Genomic DNA, 14,217 nt, shown 5'->3' on the forward strand with positions numbered 1-14,217 from the left:
GGCCTCTTCATTTTGAATTGTTATTGTCTGCTCCTCAAATTGATTGAATTTCAGAGGGAGCCAGAAATTTGATACGCTATTAGACCAGTGCTGGGGCAACTTGTCACAAGTATGGCGTTCAATCACATGTGGTCTCAAGGCAGTGTTTGCCAAATGGGGAAGTTTGGTTTTCTGAATTTAAATAAGAGCCACACTTCCTTTTTTTTCTTTTTTGCTACTGGAGGCTTTCCTTTAATGTGGCCTCTTAGCATCTCTGCCCTTTCTTTTGTCCAGTATTTTCTGGGCAATGGTGATATTTTGGGGGTTCCCTCCTGCCCATCTGCCAGCTGCTACATGGGCTGCATCTGGGAATCTCAGTTTCTTCGCTTTGAGTGCCACTTGAGCCAGGCTTGCTCACCCAAGTCATGGCCATTAAGGAGTGGGAACGGATTGAAAGGAAATGAACTTCAAGCTCTGACAATTCAGATTGTCTGAATTCCACCTTTCAGCAATATTCAACAAAATAGGCATAAAGAAACAGTCTTTTGGTTGGATCACTTGGATACTCAGACACACGCGCACACGAAAGAAAGTGAAGTGCAAAGGACAGGCTAAGGGCACATGGTAGTTCTGTGATGTTAAAGCGAAGCAGGTCTCAGGCCTGGAGAGTGCTTGGAGGATCTCTATATAAGACACACTGAGTTTCCAAAAGAAAGAGAGATTTATGTAATAAATGTCAGATTATGCTAAGGTTTAAGGACTGGTTAAAAGTCTTTTAGTTCTGCCCTCAATCTTGGATTTTGAATATGTTTTAAATGTGTAATCCCAGAATCCATTGGAGCAGATTTTAAATCTAGAATGTAATGTAGGGGTGGGCAGCTTGCGACACTCCAAATGTTTTGGCCTACAGCTCCCAGCAGCCCTAGCCAACATAGCCAATGGTAAAGGCTGAAGGGAGATGTAGGCAAAAAAAAATCTGGAGGGCCACAAGTTGCCAATCCCCAGATATGTCTGACAAAAGGATGGAGGCTACATCCTGCATTATATTCTGCACTATTATTGTTCCATCACCACCTATCTTATGAAATGACATGCCATCACAGAACTCTATAAGGGGTGGCTTATGCTATGAAATAAGCTAGGTTTCACTGCCAGAAGAGGCATGAGGCAGGGCTGGGTGGACACAGGGCGGAAAGTCAGTCAGAACTCTTCCTCTTTTGCAACCTTCTGTAACCTGGTGACCTGCAAATGTTTTGGCCTACAACTCCCAGCACTCCTGACCATTGGCCGTGCTGACTAGGGCTGATGGGAGCTGAAGTCCAACACATCTGGAGAGCACCAAATTGGGGGAGGCTGCTTTGTTGGATGTCTAGGTACTATAAAGTTCAGAACTGCATTAATTTGAGCAAAAGGAAACTGCAAATTGTTAATGATGGGGACACCGTCCATTTCCTTTAAGTAATCTCTGGCTGTATGTAGTTTGTCATCATTTTGGATCCATCTGGGGCTTTAAACTCAGAACTCTTCAAGCTCATGAAGAAGAGAAGCGCCACTTTATATAATTGATTCATTTGGTTGGTATACATAGATGAGAAAGTGGAACAGCATCTCCATTTGATAGGTGATGTTTAACTTGCCTCTTCAGTCTTTCCTTGAGGTTACAAGTTCAAGTTGTGGAGAGGGCCGTGCAGCCATGCCCACTTTTATCTAGCACAGAATTTCTCTACTGGGAAGAGATATTCGGAACATTATGGTGCCCCTCTATAAAACAAAATTCAAGAACATTGTGTATCCAGGATTTCTCCATTCTAGGCTTCTGGTCTACAAGACATGAACTGCTGTGTTTGCTATGTTATACTATAATAAACATACCCATGGAAGTATGCAAGAATGGTTTAAAATAAAAGACTATCTCTTTAAGGGAATAAGCGGTTTCTAAATTTATAAAGAGTGTAACTATAAGGGCCTTATCTGAAATATGTAAGCATACATTAAAGGAGCCTTGTCAGATTGTTTGGTGTGTGTGTGTGTGTTGTTATTTCTTTTCCTTGACCCTAAAAAGAAAGTTGTTGTTCAATCAATAATAATAAAAACTAGGCTTATGAACTGTAGGACACAAACTGAAATGGGCCATGAATGGTTGTGATGTATTGCCAAAACCACCTACATTCAAAATAACAATAACAATAATAGGATTAAGTGGGATCTGCAACAACATGTTGCAGTATGGACCACATCCATATAGTGTTCCAGGCACTGGGCAAACTTGTTTAATTTTGTCTAGCTAAAAATTGCAGAGTTATATACAAGAGAGACACATGAATGCAGGAGTACTACTTTTGGTAGTGGTCATAACATGTTGAACTGGCCTAAGCATGTGGAACATGGATACTCCATCCGTTTTAGTTTGCTCAACTTCAGGAACCATCCACTAGATGGAGTCTGTTTCCTTCAACTCATGCTCCTTAGGTTTCAGTTAGATTTCTAACAATGCAATGCATCTCTACTAAAAAGGAAGTCATGTTGAATTCAATAAGATTTATTCCCAGCTAAGTAGGCATTGAATTGCATATTACTGCATTAAGGATGCAATCCTATACATACTTACTTGGGTGCATATCCTACTGAACATCCAAATAGACATACATAGGATTATACTGTAAACTGCTTTATTCAAGGTGATACGTGCAGAAAATGCCTCTAGCTTCAGGATTACAATGAGGCAAAGCTAACGGGGCTTTATCAGTTCACAATCTCTCTCTAACTTTCCTTGAAGTTTTCTTTCTTTTTTGGCCTCATCTTCTTTACATCAGTTTTACTCTCCTACATCTTTTGACTATGATGCATCGTGATTCATTCTAAATGTTGTCCCTTATTTATAACATTTAGATACCACTTTTTATCAAGGATTTCAAGACGGCTTATGAAAATTAAAACAAGCAACAAAGTAATAAAGACATTCAAACCACAAGCAGTTAAAAGCCATCTGCTTGTGGTTTGAGCAATCTGGACTGGGGGACAGGAGTCAGGGAGAGAATCCATGGCGGAGGAACCACCACTTCCTAAATCCTGTCCGTCTCTTGTGGTCAGCCAGAGTGGAAGGTGGTTGCTTTTTACCTTGTTCTCTCATAAAATACGCCTCCCCACCCACCCTGGCTCCATTGAGCAGGGAAATAACTATGCCAGCTCCAGCACTGGGAGAGTTTTCTTTTTGTTCTAGGGTCATGTTGAAGGAACGGGAGGGCTCTTGAAGGTATTTCATCATCATTATTACTATCTGTAATAATAATTTACACACCATTGTTCCTTCAGAAAGGTCATGGTGGGTGGTTTGCACAATCCTAGAGAGAGAGAAAGCCACAGTGGCTTGGCTTATTTTCCCTCTCCATACATGCCACCTAATTAGCGTAATTAACCTCACCAAGCACAGATGGTTGTGAGGTCCGAATCTGGCAATGGTGGACAGCTGGGCTGGTTTACAGACTTTCAGGGTGGTTTCTAAACTACTCAAGTCACCCACCCTTGCCGTGTTCAGACGTCATGGCAAACCATGCCCGGGAAGGGTAATTATCGTAATTAGGTGGTTCGTAACCAGCACACATGGGGAGAGAAAATAAGCCACCATGGCTTATTTTTCCTCTGGGATCTTGCGAACCTGGTCTCTGACTTATGGCACGCTCCCAAGTAAGCAAAGCTGAGGCCCACCAATGTAAGCTATCTATGTCATTTCTTAAATGTGAGCTATCTGTGCCAAATGTTTATCCAATTTCTTTTTAAAAATCTCTAGTGACTGACAGGCTGCAGCATCACTAAACACAGTCTATTGCTAGTGCTGGATTAATAATAGAATCATAGAATAGCAGAGTTGGAAGGGGCCTACAAGACCATCAAGTCCAACCCCCTGCTCAATGCAGGAATCCACCCTAAAGCATCCCTGACAGATGGTTGTTATGTATGCTGAGAAGTTGGGCCTTGACCAATTTAGCTGTTGTACTATAGATATTGGAGTACATCTTGTACTAAGTTCCTTTAACAATAGTTTCCTTATTTATATGACAGGGAGCACAGATTGTGTTTCTACTTGTAAAAAATAATATATTTTTAAAAAATGCCAGCAGCCCAGTTGCACATCCCTAAATCTGGATCCAATCCAATGTTTCCTACTCCAAGCTTAAAGAGGTCAAAACTTTGAAATCCCTCCTCTCTATATATATGTATTGATATAAATAATAGTTAACTAACAGTTAACTGTTCTCTATCAGAAGACAAGCAGTAAGGCAAACATGCAGCCTAGGTGAAGAGACCACATACACAGTTGGGGTCAAGAGGTAAGCACGTTATCTGGAAAGACCCGGCTTGCTCAGTCAACAGACAATACACAATGAGTTTCTGCTAAGGGCAGTGGCTGCAATGTTAGTCTATGGGCTTCTCGTGGAAATTTTCCCAAGCATGCACACTGTATAACCAAATATGTAACTCGTTTGCCACACAGTATAAAAGTCCTGGATGAGAAGCACTCGGGGCTGCTGCTGCTCCTGAATTTGAAGCAGGCAGTCTTTTCGCTGCGGAAATAAAGCCAAGGCTTTGATCTTACCCCGTGTCTATTTGTTATTTGGTTCCGGCAGCTAGACATGTTCCTAGAGAGAGAGCCCAATTTGGGGGCTCTTACCACAATATATACATATCAAAATAACATTTATCATTCTGAAAAGAAAAATGCTCAGATTTCTCAACTACAATGTCCTTTCTGGTTGCTATAAACATCCAATGATTGGATATTATTTCTACTTTAATAATAGAAAGTAGATACTGGTTCTTCAACCAATGCACTGACCACAGCATGATCAAGCCACAAGTATACTTTATTTTGGGGTGGGTGGGAGGGAGGACTTGCTTAATTGCAATGGAGTCAATGTATTTACATCTCCATGACAACAGGGCATAGCCTATTATTTTCAGCAGAACATTTCCTATTATTTCCTTCACATATCCAGGTTAAACTTCAGGGAGAGAAAGGAAACATACAAGGATGAAGGCAAGAGTAATACATTGTGCAGAACAGAATGTTTCCTACAAGGTTCTAAGTGACTAAGATGTGATGGATCATCTTCAGATGTTACAACTTCAGGAATTGTCAAATGAGATAATTAAGCGCAAAATAATTTTAAAATGTACACTGCTACACCTCTTGGGTATGGATGGTCTGACATTGTATATGGCAAAATAGCTGGTGAGCCAAATTGCAGAACTATTTTGAATCAATTAATAAATACATAGTTATTTATTTTAAAATATTTTGGCCACTTTTAAGGGTTGAACCCTCGCAAGATGGCGTAGAAGATAAAACAAAGTGGATACAGTAAAAATCATAGGATGAGGGAGACTTGGCTTGGCTTCAGTACATGTGAAAAGAACCTCGCTGGATGAATGGATCACAAGCTGAATATGAGCCAACAGTGCTATGTAGCTGCTAAAAAGCTAATGTAGTCTTAGGCTACATTAACAGAAGCATAGGCCCTTTCTACACCTAAGGATTATCCCAGAAAAATGGAGGGATCATCCCTGGGACTTAAGTTAATAAGGACTTAACTTTTCACATTTGTTTCAATGGGACCTAAGCACAACTAACATGGTGTGCATCCAACCCCACATGCACGGTGGCTTGGAGCTTCTCAGAGAACGAGCAGCATATACTTAAATCCAATAATGCATGAGTTGTATGTAGTTCTGGAGAAATATGTAAGAAAACCCATTGTGGGAATTAAAATACATTGACTATGTACAATTAAATTAAGATAATAGGCCTCTTCTATATATTAATGTATGTTTCTTTTGCAATAAAGAAGTGATCATACCAAAAGAAAAGAATTCCTAGTTGCAATTGACATTAAAGTCTGTACTTCGTTCATTACATATTAATATTTACCATTCCCACACGCCCCTCTTCTGTTGTGTGCAAAAACGCTGGTAGATGATTAGCTTCTACTTAACTTGTTGGTAAAGGACAGCTGCTGCCTTAAGTGCTTACTTACTCACTTTATTCATTCACTTGCCCACATTACTTGTTTACTCACACACTTTATTAGTTTCCCTTTTAGTGTGTGAGTATGGTACAGTTTGCTGCAGTTTGTTTAATTTAAAAACAAGTTAAGTAGCAGTGAGTCAGCATTTTTACTTGTCTATTTTCCTATTATTTTAGCTTTCTACATAGTCAGCCTCGTTGAACTTTGGTGTTTTAGAATGCATTCATTATTCAAGACAGAAACAATTATCAGGAGGTGGGGGAAGAGTATAAATGTGGCAGCAATTCCTGATTATTTTATTTGGCCCAAGGGGAATAAGAGCATAGGCACCCTGACGTAAAGTAATTAGAGAGCTTTCTGCACATGGGGAAAGCCCCGCAGTGGCTGTGCATCTGCACCCCGTTGATTAGAGGATGCAGGCGCAGTTTCACAGCCACCGTGGGGCTTCCCCACGATGCTCCATTTTGAAAAAGTTGGGGATTTACCCTGACTATTTCAAAGACAGTGATGTCAACACGGCGCTTCTGCCATGTAACATCATCCCAGGGCCATCCCAGGGGTGGAGCCAGGTGGAAGGAAGATGGTAGGGTTGGCTCCAGGACACAGATAGCTGGCCAGAAACCCTGTGCTCCCTCCTTGGCATTGAGAGAAGGAAAGTGTGGGGTTGAAGATGAAGGGAGCAGCAACCTTGTGCTGTGAAGACAGCCCCTAAGGGAGGGGTCCCCAACATGGCACTCACAGGCACTTCCAATGATGCCTGTGAATAGGTCCCAAACGGGGTGCCCACGGACACCTGAATTTATTTCCATTTTTCTTTAATGTGCATACATGTATTTGTATGAAATCCATACAGCTTTCTTGCAATTATACATGGGCTTCAACGACAGTTGACCAAACATCCAAATAAGTATCCATTTGAAAGTGGCATCTATATGTCACTCAAATATTGAAAACATTATAAGGTCCTCAATCCATTGCATTGAGTGTTTATCCTTCCGATGTCATAATATCAGTCTTTTAGCTGTCAAAAGAGGGAAGAGAATCCATTCACACTGAGCATTTGTTAATTTCCATAAAGCAAGTAAATAATTTAAAAGAGCAAGTATATCAGACAATGGTAGACTGTTCCAGTACAATTTTTTTCAGTGTAATAACCTCCCGCAAAAAGAAGCAACTAGCAGACACTGCCAAAACATATGTTTAAAAGAAGCATTAGCTGTATTGCACTGCCAACAATTAGCTGAATTACACGATCCCTTATTAAAGAGACATGGCAGGCATCTTTGCTGAATAAGACAGCCTAAGATCCAGAGACACGAAAGGTAGATGCCAAAGTGCTGATCCACTGATTTGGCATTTTGTGGGGGTGCCCATAGCAGTTTCTCAAATTCCCAAATGTGCTCACAGGTTCAAAAAGGGCGGGGACTCCTGAATTATGGCATTCAGCCTTTATTTATTGCATTTATACCGTTCAATAGCTGAAGCTCTCGGGGTGGTTTACAAAAATTAAAACCATGAAACCCATTCAAAATATAAAACAAGCTGTATAAAAGCATAATGTAAAATACAATATCAAAACACAGCCAGGATAAAATCAAGCAGCAATGCAGATTTTTTTTTTCATTGAAAATGAACGCACGAGCGCTCGGTTGCTAAAGGTAGGTTGTTTTTTTAAAAAATAAATAAATACCCCACTCCCCGGGATCGCTGTCCACACATCCCACGGTCTTGGGACAATCCTGAGACCCCAGGAAAAGTCAGGATTAAAGCTGTCCCGGCTATCCTGGGGAAAGGGAGGAAGCATCTCTCCCTGCCCCCGGCATCCCCTGTGCGTCATGTGGACGCACAGGGACGATCCCCGGACTATCGCCCCATCTAGACATGCCCAAAGACAGAAGCAGGAAAGTAGGAAGCAAAGTGCATCTGTCTTTACTATTCCAATTTCCAATATTTACATATTGGACTATGCTGGATCCAAAGACAATAATACTTTCTGTATTTGGGCATTAATAATTGTGGTTGGATTGTTGGCAAATTGATGATCTGTTCCAGTTTCTGTCCAACAGGAGGCTGCCTAAAAGTTCAGATGAGGATATAGCTAGATTTTCTGCAATCATTACTGCTGCTTTCTATAAAAGACTGTGGCTGCTAATTTAATGCCATCCTTCAACGATTTATTATATATGCTTAAATGCACTCCACATGACAATTTCCCCCTCTTTACAGAAAGTAAACCCTGCAGAATTAGAAAGGATTAAAACTAATTATTGTTATCAATTAACAAATGTCTTTTCTCTGTTAAGCAGCACTGGTTTTGCTATAGAAACAGACAGGTCACACTCCAAGCAGATTTAACATAAAGCAATACACAGACTAATTGTTGGGTTGTTGATGTACAGAGTTTGTGTGCAATTTATTTATTTTTAGTTATTTGCAATCGTTATCCAATAAAATATCTGTATTGATTTACTAGCTGCTGCTGTTGGATAGTAATGCATGCTGATGGAATATGAAAGAGTTTTTGTGGCCATAGTGAAAACATCCATTCACTGAAAACATCCATTCAATGTGTTACAGCAGTGAAAAAAGCAAATCAGTATTAGGAATTATTAGCAAAAATAATGAAGAGTTCTTGCATCACCTGAAAGCCTAACAACTTTATTCTGAAATAAGATTTTGTGGACTATTGTGAACTATATTTCATCAATTATAGTGCATGGAAGCTTATGTCAGGGGGGAAAAATGGTGTTTAAGGTGCCACAAAGTTTTTTGTTGGTTTTGCTGCAAAACTCTGATATGGCTACCTTTCTGGAAGGAATGAGGAGAGAAGGGTTAAAAATAAATGGGCAAATGGCATAATGCCTTGATATAACATTTAATTTTATTTATTACATTTATATCCCACCTTTTTTCCTCCAAGGAACCCAAGGTGGTGTACATAATCCTCCTCCAAACCGCTTTATCCTCACAACAACAACCCTGTGAGATAGGTTGGGCTGAAACTCTGTAACTGGCCCAAAGTCATCCAGTGAGCTTCCATGGCTGAATGGGGACTAGAACCTGGATCTCCCAACTCCCAGTCCAACACTCTAACCACTACACCACACTGGGCCTGTTCAGACAACATTCTAAGCCATGGTTAGGCCACTAACCCTCTTGCAACAAATGGTTAGTGAGTGTGTTTAAACCATGGCTATGTAGCCACCATGGTTAGGAATGGTTCACCCAACATACTAAGCCATAAAGTTTGGCTCAAAATGCTTAACTACTGTGGCTTAGTGTGTTGTCTGGCTCTATATACGTAATAATGCAGCCATGTTGAGAATACTTTGTGCAATTCCAGTTACCTCATCTTGTAAATAATAGCACAGAACTACCAGCCCTTTGAATTGTACCCAGAAACAAATTGGAAGCCAGTACAGCTGTTTCAACAAAGACTCACAAGGCTCCCTGTATGCAGCCTGTTAACAACTGGGCTGCTGTATTTTGGATTAATTATAGTTTCCGAATACTCTACAAAGACACATTGAATCACCTAGATGAGATGTAACTAAGGCATTTTCACGTTGGTCTGATCTGCATTTTCCAGGAATGGGTGTAGTTGATGCACCAGCCTCAGCTGGGCAAAGTCACTCCATGAGACCTTCATAACAGTGAGCTCCCAAATATTTCTGAAGATTATTTATTTATTACTAGCAAACGGACCTGACTAGGGTTGATTAGCCCTCAGTTTGAAACGGCATGCCTTCAAGTAGACTTCTGTCAGAGTTGGACACATTTTGCCTGCCCCATCTGAGTGTAGTCCCCTGAGAGATGGGGTCTTTCTGCTCCATTCTCATCAGGGGGGCTGCCTAAGGGGGAGGGGGCTGCCATGTAACTCTGTCACTCAGGCTAATCCCTCCACCCTATCCCAGTTCAAATTGTATGGATTGCAAAACTACGAGCTGGTTCAGCAAGTCTGCCACATCGTGACTACAGACTTCAAACACGCAGACACATTTTAATTCATTAAAATTACTGAATGTGTTTTAAAACCCAAATAACCTTGGCAACCACACCCCTTGGAATGCATGCCAACTTTCAGGTGTCTAGATCTCATGGTCTTGGAATTCTCTGTTTAAAATAGTGGCAAGGAGGAAATGGTCAAGTCAAATATTTTGTTAGAGAAGGGTTTTGAGTTGGGTTTTGCAAAAATAGAGAGGGGTACAAGGGGTGGCAAGGGAGGATCACTACAGTTTTGTTGGAGAACAGGAGACATTAGGGTGTCAGAATTGGAAACTTCATATACTGTACTGTAATAAATCTGGGCCTGATGCTCAGTACAATCTTGACAGAAAAGGTTGTTTACACATATGCTTGAATGAACTAGACTTCACTCTTGGGGAATTTTGACTCCCTGACAAGCATATTTGTATGATACACATATTAGTAAACACATTTATTGCATTGCTTCTTAAATACTGCTTTCCATTAATTTGGGCCTGCTTCATGCATACACATACACACTTTGATTTCTTTACATTTGATTACAGGACACTTGATGGTTGACAGCTGAATATAAGAGCATAAGAAGAGCCCTGATGCTGGATCAGACCAAGGGTCCCTCTAGTCCAGCACTCTGTTCACACGGTGGCCAACCAGCCATCGGCCAGGGACCAACAAAGCAGGACTCGGTGCAACAGCACCCTCCCACCCATGTGAACTAACTCCAGTAAAAAGCATTGGGCATGTTTACATTATCAAAAAGACTACCATTGTGTGCTGGTGGCCATTTCAATTAATAAAGTTGTGACCGTGGCTTGTTGCGTTGTCCGAACCCTTGCAGCACCCATGGCCTGTTTTAAAATAATGCAAGGGCTGTTTAACCCTCACACAACCCTCTTCCGACAGGTTCAGACAACATGAGAAGTTGCAATTGTGGATTGAACTGTCAGGATGGCACCTATGGGTGCAGCGTCTTGTTGTTGCAATCAAGCGAATCCAATCATTGTGTTTAATGTGACACAAGGTGTTTTGAAAGCTCTGTCTGTGATGGGAGACCATGTGGGCAGGATATAAGGTTGCAGGGTCTGTTTTTTGTTTTGTTTTTACTAGAAGATCCAACCAGAATTTTAAACCCAGAAATTTGTTAGAGTGCCAGAATTCAATGTCCATGCTGAATGGGGATGATGTGCCTTTTAGTCCAACACATCTGTAGGGGGATTGGCTTGCGGAAGGCTGATATAGGGGGCGGGGAGTCATTTTGTTGTTGCCACTGCTAAAAAAGGGGGTGGAGTCAGAAATCATTGTGGATCTACTTCAAATCAGAGATCTACCAATAGATCCTAATCTACCTTCTGCTCATGCCTGGTGTAAGATATGTGATGGTCCAGTCACCACTTGACATTGTGGCCCTCAATTGACAATCATGCCCATGTATGAACCAAGCTCAAAGGTGTACACAAAGGCTGCAACATTCTGTACATTTACTAGGGAGTATGTCTAACTGATCACAGCATGACTTACTTCTGGGTAAAAATGCCTAGAACTGGATTAGTGACTATCTAATCCACTTGCCCCACTAATGATTTCTGTGACCACGAAGTGGGGATTAGGACAGATGGGCTTTAGGCTAGCACAAGGGTTATGGAATGAAGTTGCAGTTGAGGTCAGAGAGAATATGCTGTGTTCCTCTCTCTGCTTTTTGAAAAAGTTGTAAGCCCTATGTAATGTAAGATTGCAACACCTCTATGGGAAACATTCCAGGAGAGGCAGGCGAAGACCTCAAGGCCTACTCCAACTGGACTTCCACCCCACCCCAGGGCTACCTACCATAATAGCCATATTTTGGGGGTGAGAGAATGCTGTTTCCTCTCTCTCCATGTTTTGCAAAGGTTATAAATCCTATGTAGGATTGCAACCACCCTGTGGGAAGGACTCCTGGAGAGGCAGGCAAAGACCTCAGGGCCTGCTCCAGCTGGACATCCACCCCATCCTAGGGCCATCTACCATAAATAGTCATATGGTAAGAATTCCAGGAGAGGCTGGGGTAAATGAGGACGACACCAGCAACTGTTCTAGCTGTACTTTCCCGGCTCATCATACGCCAACTGCCCTGAGGAAAGAGTCCTGATGATGATGATTAAATATTGTGTGATTTGGTAAGCTACATTAGTAGGATTTGCATCCTGAGGGGTGCCATGTAAAGTATTGTAATAAATAAATAATCACTTCCCCCCCCACACACACACCTTTTCGTGTGTGTGTTTTCTACTTTTAAGTCCCGTTTGGTTAGTTAATGCTTTGAGCGCTGTTAAAGCGGCCTACAAATGACAGGTATAACATATATAACAGCGGCTTCGGCGCCAACAACGGAGGGCGAGTATCGAACGTTCGTTCTACTAAGAAATAGACCCAGTGAAATGAATGAGAATTAGCGAACGTGACTAACCTAAGTACCATTCACTTCAATGGGTCTACTCTAAGTAGGACTAACACGGGATACTGTCCAGAGAGGGCGCGTGCGCGTCTTTCTCTCTTTCCTTGGGAAGGCGAAGCGCTGAGAGTAGAAAACAGGCACCCCCCCTTTTTTTTCCCCGCCCTCCTTTTTCAGTTGCCACCACGGGCGTAATCTACGCAGGTGGCGGTTGCGGAGAGAAAGACTCTGAGGAGGAGCCAAATTCCTTTCCTCCTTCTCCTTCTCCTTGTTCTTTTCTGTCCGCCCCCCTTCCCGCTTAAGCCCAGCCAAGGCGCTGAGGGGGTGGATGACGCTGGTTCCACGGCGGCGGATCCGGAAGGGGCGGGCGCTAGAGTGTCTGGATGGACGAGGCTACCGGGGCCTGCTTGGGTGACCGACCGACCGACTGACTGACTGTGTGTGTGGGGACGCGCGATGCCGACGGTGAGTAGGCCGCAACTCTCGGACCCCGTCCGGGAAAGGGGGGGGGGCGAGCCGGAAGGTCACGAGGAGCCGCGGAGGGAAAAGGGAGGGAGGATGCGGCAGGCCCGGACCCTGGTTGTGGCGCAGCGAGGCCGAGCCGGGTCAAGTGAGGCTGAGGGGGGGCAAACGAGGCTGTAAGCGCGGCCGGCGACAGGGCGAGCTTCAGTCAGACGTAAAGCGGATGATGGGGAGGGCGGGAGAGGGCGGTGGGGAAAAGCGGCCGTTTGTCGCGGCCGCTTCTCCTTGCTTCTGACGAGGGCTTCCATTGTAGGCCCCTCGCGTAGGCCAACGGCAAAGGGTGGCGGCGGCGAAGTCCGAACCGAGAACCGGCAATTCTCTCTCTTCCCCCCCCCCCATCCTGCCCTTGTCATCGTCCGGAGCGGCCTCGAGCGTAACTTGTTTCCGTTCACCGCCCTGGCCCCCTTCTCTCTCGCCCCACAACCTCGGAAGCCCCCTCCGCGCGCATGCCCCGTAGCAGCCCCTACTCCCACTCCCTGGGTTTTGTTTTGCTTCCTCAGCCCTATTTTTGCTTCATCTCAGCTCAGTAATGGTCCTCCAGTGACACACGCTGACTCCCACCCACCCCTCTTTCAGTTGCTATTGACCTGACACGCATTGTGTGGGACGTGCACACGCACCCCGATAGTACTCCGCGTATTTCAATGGCTGGCCGAAAAGGGATTGCTGTTGTAAAGGAGTAACTAATCCGCATTCAAAGTTCTCGAACCGTTTCCTCAATCACGGTGGCAAGGAGGTGGAGTTTACTGCCAGCTTTTAATACGTACTTATTCTATTATTCAGGATTAAATAACCCAGCGCACAAGGATGTGGGTTCTCTTGTATGCATTGTAGCTCCTTTGCCTCCCCCATTCCAGATCCCCATTCTGATAGTCCCGCCTCTTGTAACTTGCTTTCTCACCCTTCCCCACTGTTGTTCCTATTGCTCTCCCTCAGTCACTTGATCCTTCAGCACTCTCCCTTAAGTTTCTTGTTTCAGTTTTGCCCATCATGTGATTCCCTTCATTATCTCGTTGCCATGCTCTACAAGCCCTTGGCTCTGCTTTCTGAATATAGTTTCAAAATAATTACTTTTCACTTGTAGCATCAATGCAAAGCTATCTTTTAATTTAGATATCTTGTCTACCCAGAACAAGCTTTCCTTAACCATGCTGCTATGAGAGTTTCTCTTCTCTCCTCCCCACTTACTAGCCCTGCCCACAAGCTTCCAGCACTCCAGCTGTGAGTCTTCATATTATCTCTCACCACTTTATAATTGCATCCTGGTGTGAGGGGGGG

At 43.2% G+C, this 14,217-nt stretch overlaps 1 protein-coding gene across 1 annotated transcript in view; it reads left to right on the forward strand.

The window, feature by feature from the left end:
- The first annotated feature begins 12,783 nt into the window (after positions 1-12,783).
- The window catches only part of CUL1 (cullin 1), a 57,117-nt gene continuing 55,683 nt past the window's right edge, over positions 12,784-14,217 (forward strand). The window contains exon 1 of the mRNA XM_063129056.1: positions 12,784-12,882. The gene's annotated coding sequence lies outside the window, so the exon portion shown is untranslated. The remainder of the gene's footprint in view (positions 12,883-14,217) is intronic.

This window comes from Elgaria multicarinata, chromosome 1 (genome assembly GCF_023053635.1).
Source record: "Elgaria multicarinata webbii isolate HBS135686 ecotype San Diego chromosome 1, rElgMul1.1.pri, whole genome shotgun sequence".
Taxonomy (NCBI): Eukaryota; Metazoa; Chordata; class Lepidosauria; order Squamata; family Anguidae; genus Elgaria; species Elgaria multicarinata.